Below are 5,712 nucleotides of genomic sequence, written 5' to 3' on the forward strand. Positions count from 1 at the left end.
GAAATTGCCTAAATCATATCGAATTAGTAAAAGAATTTCTAAAAAGGGTTAAACCTCATTTTCTTAAATTGTTAAAAGAGAATTGACTTTTCCTTGGATAAATGTTTCTTGATGAATTCTTAATTTACTGTTTGAATGTATGCATCTATGAGTACCTGCGTCACATGTATGAATCGCGAGCGGGGTAATAGATGCATCTATTGTTCGCGCCATTTGACTCTCTGACAGTGCATAGTTTAAATATTTATTGGATCGGGCCGTATGACCTCGACATGATTTGCGCATGCTTGTAATGCCTGTTTGAGATTTACAAATTGATATTGCCTCCATGGTCTGAGATAAATTGATAAATAATGGATTATGAATTTGGAGACTTCTAAATATAAAAAGGAATGTTTACTTGTTTTTTGACTTACTTGAGTTTACTGCCGTTTTTAATAAATTCATGATTATTCGCGTTGTTAATATATTATTATTGGACCACTAGTAAGTGTCGAAGTCGACCTCTCGTCTCTACTTCTTCGAGATTAGACAAGATACTTCCTAGGTACACGTTGTTTTTGTACTCATACTGGCCTAGTTGGGCGCAGCGGCATGGTTGATACAGAGACTTAGGTGGGCTGCACCTCTCGAGACAACCTACAACCAGCAGAGTCTCCTTCAGAGTATTGTACTGTATTTTCTTTTCTGTCTAATTTGTATTCCGGACAATTGTTGTATTACATTATTTCCTAGAAACTGTTTATGCACTTGTGACACCGGGTCTTGGATAATTATGGGGTATTCTGTATTAACTTCTAAATATTCTTTTATTTATTTTGTAAAGATTATCTTTTACTAGCCAAATTGAAGGAAAATCATAGTTTTCACAATTATTTAAACGAGAATTTAATTAAGTATTTATGGTTGGCTTTCCTGACAGCGGTGTCCGGCGCCATCACGACCCTTAGTGGTTTTTGGGTCGTGACAATAACCAAGTGTTCTAGAAGAACCAAATCATCTTTTATTGGATGCTGACGAGGCCAATACGTATAAGATCTTGCTACTCGTGCTCTGTCAAATTCTAGTATAGTTTATGATATCGTCCCACAGAGATTGGAGAATCTAGCTACAAACTTATAATATTCTTACTACTATTTGAGAGAATCAAATTGATAAAATATTTTTTGTTGACAATTTAAATTGCTTAAGTTGAAATAAAATAACTTTCGGAAGATTTATATTTAAAGAGAGTTGGGAATCATTGAATTCACTTGATAGCGTGATAATAATAAAATCATAGCTTCTACATGTATTTCTCTTAGGAACAACTGTTTATTCCTTCGCCCAAGTTGTTTCGGAACCGGAAAAAAGAAGCGGTTTTTCGCACAGCTTGCTCATAGTGCAGGTCCCACTTGTATATCGTATTTGGCCGAAGAAGCATCGGACAGGTTGGAGTTCTTACCTTCTTGGGACTCCATGGACCAAGATCTGCTTTTATTATATGGTCAATACCGATCTACTTTAGTAGATCATATGGATGTAGAAAAAGCTTCTAATTTGGATGAAATAGAAACATCTCTTTTCCATTTCTATTTACCCAGTTCATATCTTTGTTTCGTGTGTTCCTGGGAGGAATTCGATCTCGGAATACCACCTAAATAACTACGGCCAGAGAGTCAAATAGGTCGGGAAGAAAGAGTCTGAGGTCGGGTCGGACGACATACATCTTGGTTGGTTCCACCACCACTAGAGATTGGACATATATATAATCTTTCTTCTAAAAAAGGGATTCTTATATATATATTTTAAAAATAGCTGCAAGACCAAAACGGGGTGCAAAAAACCGAAAGCCCTTCTTTTATTTAAGTTCCTCCCAGATACATGGCTTACATACCCGGCTCAACATTCTTGGAAAACAATCGAATCGAGGGTTCGGAGGAGAATTGGCCATTCAATCTTGTGAACTAATCGAGACCGAAATTGGAAAAAGAGATACGAACGGAGAGGAATAACCAATCGATGAAAGAACATGAAACCATTCTGTTTCAATAAAGGTACGAGAAAGGGTTGGGGGCAATGAAGTAGGTGAAGTGGTTGGATTTTGCGAGCTGTTCCAACCACTGCTGGATGTGATTCCAAGAGCCGAACGAGAATGAATACCACACAGAAGAGTCAAGACCAGGCTCCCTAATGGAATGTTTAACCGATCCATTCCGGATCGACCGAATTGGTACGGAAGTTGTAACATGGGAAAACCACGGAAAACACGACTTATTTGAATAACCCGGTGACCTACCAATTGTAGAAGTAGGATTTTTGGCAAGCAATAAGCACTTAAATAATACAATTCAAGTGTACCATCTTCTTTCTCATTTCGAGGAAAAGGTGCGGAAGGAAAAGGAAACAACGGAGGGATCCGAATCGGACCTAAATGGGAATGACATGAAAAGTCTTTTTCAAAACCTAGCATTAAGGGCGTTACGACGATATACGAGAGGAATAGAGAAAAACTCGTGATTGGTGTGGAGGGGAAGATCTGTTTATGATATAGTTCAAGAAAGAGTCGTCTCATTTCCTTACTTCTTTCTAATTCATTCACTTCAAGACTGGTTCTGAACGCCGCGTAACATCATCTTCAACCAACCTCCACCGTACTTTCGGTGCGACCACTAAAGAATTTCTTATACACTAAACAGCTGCTTATATACGTTTACTAAAAGACTGACTTTCATTCATTATCATTAGTCCAGCGTGAAACTAAGAAAGAGAGATATGCCTAAGGCGACATGTAAGCAAACTGTGCACGCTAAGAGAAGAGGAGAGATGTTCGCAATTACTACCACAAGAAAGCCGCCCCCTATCTTCTAAAGGGGCCCGTCACTTCGTTCGTACCTTCTTGGCTTAGGCTTCCAACTGAACAACATGGCCTTGCCGCCCCGCCACTAGCAGAAGCTAAGCGCTTGAAAAGCGCGCTAAGAAAGGTTGCTTCTGTCGCCCTTTCTGTGCAACAGTCCACCAGTAGCGGAAGAGAGGGTTACCGTACATACAAGAGTCTTCCAGTTCTTACGGAAGCTCTTTCTTACCAGTCAATCAAGTAGTACAAGAACTCTATCTTATCTTATAGCCCGGCGCGGCGGGTCGCCTTTTAAATTAAGTAGATAGAAGAAAGTCTTAAATAGATAAGGAGTAGGTGAGTGAGTGAGTCCTCACTGACCTGAGCGATTTCGATCACCTAGTAGGCCTTTTATTTGGTAGGTAACATCGCCAAAGCGTATCATCAGATTTGACTACGAAGGAAGGAACTCGAAGTGAAAGGGCACCGTCTTGTGCAAGGCAACGATAGTTGGCCCTCTATCATCTTCTATCTGGTAGACTTGGTAAAAGGGCCCCGACTTATTTCCAGAATAAGAGTTCGACCGCGGCGTCCCCCTTTTTTTGGGGGGGATCAAGTTCCTTGCCAACTGCCACCTATCGACCCCGACCTCTTTTCATTTGTTTTGGATATTACCAAACCTAGCCTAGCCTTCGTAAATCACACTAAAGCGGACACCCAACTATGGAAAAGCCTCCTTAAGGGTGGGTTAGGTTAGTCAATCCGGCCCGAGACGCGTTCGTTGACAAAACCGCCGTAGGAATTCCTACTTTTCAATAGAGCGGAGGCGAACTGATCAACGAGAAAGAGGCCCTACTCACTACAAACGAATACACCACAAGATCGAACTGCACTCATGCCTCTCCCGCATCAAGTTGACCGCCCCCCTACGTAGTGATTCTATCAATCATGTACGTAGGTAGGACCCTCCATTCTGATTGGTATATCATGAAAAAAGAAAGCCATTTGCACCAGGCGCACTGCGCTTTCCCTTGCCCAGATGTTCGCCTTTCTAAGTCAAGTAATGGTGACCCACCGAAGACTGGAGCTTCGTAACATGTTGACGAAGGCCCCCGAACTGAGGGTTCGGTCAGTAGAAGGGACGACTTTGTCTCCACGGAAGAAGAATAGCCCCGCTCTCTAGCCGACTGATCCCGTTGATCATATAACTGGGAGGGAACGTGTCACATTAGAGTTGAACGATCAGAGGTGTCCTCTAATCACCACGACGAGGCTGGTCCCTCTTTTAGTAGACTCAGCTATGAATATTCATGAAGAAATGAATGTCGGGCTCTTTCTTTCACTGCTAACCCCAAGAAGTTTCAACATGCTGAAACTTTCCGTTTCGTCGAGCCCCGAGCTTGTGGTCCTCCTTTGAGTGTGGGTTCAATTGAATGAATCTGTCAAGTCAAGGAAAACGTACGTAGCAGCAAGGATGGTGCATCGCCTATTTATCGTTCTCGCTCGGGAGCCAAAACGAACACGCCTGCTACCTACTGTACTGGACCTTCGACCAGGCATTCTACCTTTGTCGAATCGGAACCAACACCACTGCATTGCGCTCGAACAGTTGAGCGGCCGCCGGCCAGCAACTTCCGTGCACAGATATAGATTCATTCTTCGTACCTGGTCCAGCCTCACAACCCTTCGCGGGTTGGTAAGAAGTCAGTCTTGTTTGGTAAGACGGAATTGGACAAAGAAAAGAGAGTGCTCGACCGGAACAACGGCCAACAACGTAATTACATAGATAACTGCTCCTCCCCTGATCCTTAAGGCTTTAAGGCGAACCGTATGGCGGCTGGAAAGAAAGACGACCTCACCTTCTCTGGTGTCAGTGAGAGCTATTTGAGTATCCCCCGTTGACCTTCTTTTGTAGATAGAATCTTCAATGAGTGGAAACAAGCAACCTTACTAAGAAAGGTGCTTGTTGAGTAAGGCCGGCTTTCGAGCCCAAGCCCCTTTACTAGGTTGGGCGCTTGAGCGCATCTTTCTCATATCGATCAAGGCTTTCCTTGAGTTTGAAATAAGGGGCAAGAAGCAAGGGCGTAGCAGCTGCGCGAAGTTGCGCCTTAGCGCATCCGTTTTCTTGCAGGAGTGCTAACGCGCGACCTTACGTTTTCTTCCGCTTGCTCTGCAGTACGAGCCTCATACAGAGCCGCGCTCCTTTAATATGATGAGAAGAAGGGGGGCCGGCCTCTTTTCCGTACCAATCCTTATTTACTACTACATCTTTTTTGGGGTGTATAGCTCAGTTGGTAGAGCATTGGGCTTTTAACCTAATGGTCGCAGGTTCAAGTCCTGCTATACCCAAACCTACCTTACACTCTACTATGAATAAGGATGCATAGTAGCCTTCAAAGATGACTCTTTGGCCTTTAGACTCGCTTCGGCGACTTCGCCCTTTAAGTGACAAGGGGGTGAGCCGCTCCAAGCGGAAAGCGATAGTGAATCCCGAACTTGCCCACGCTCATCCAAACCGGCCTCAAAAAGCGATCGGAAAGCGAAGCCCTTCCTTCCAATCCAAGCCGGCGAAGCCGCCCCTATATCTAACCACCGCTCACCCCGATCACATATTGGCACGTTCATGATGCATCATAATCAAAAGGCCGTAAAGTAAAGAAGACCTATGCATCAGTGTACTGTCATGATCACATATTAGCTCGATTTTATTGACGGCTTGAAGGCGAAGCCGCCTATTTCTTAGGGCAAAGGGCGCTCCATCCTCCTAACTCCTTCCACTTCTCCCAGGGACAGGAACTACGGCTTGACCTTCGGGGAAGAAGTCCGTGGGACCCCTCCTTCGAGGGCGCCTAGATAGTGAAAGGTTATCCCTTTGCAACGCTGGAAGCTAAGCAAAG

At 43.7% G+C, this 5,712-nt stretch overlaps 1 non-coding gene across 1 annotated transcript; it reads left to right on the forward strand.

The window, feature by feature from the left end:
* Positions 1 to 5,091: 5,091 nt before the first annotated feature.
* Positions 5,092 to 5,164, forward strand: TRNAK-UUU (transfer RNA lysine (anticodon UUU)). The gene has a single exon. It is a non-coding gene; the product is annotated as a tRNA-Lys (tRNA).
* The last annotated feature ends 548 nt before the right edge of the window (positions 5,165 to 5,712 follow it).

This window comes from Nicotiana tabacum, chromosome 16 (genome assembly GCF_000715075.1).
Source record: "Nicotiana tabacum cultivar K326 chromosome 16, ASM71507v2, whole genome shotgun sequence".
NCBI classification, from domain to species: domain Eukaryota; kingdom Viridiplantae; phylum Streptophyta; class Magnoliopsida; order Solanales; family Solanaceae; genus Nicotiana; species Nicotiana tabacum.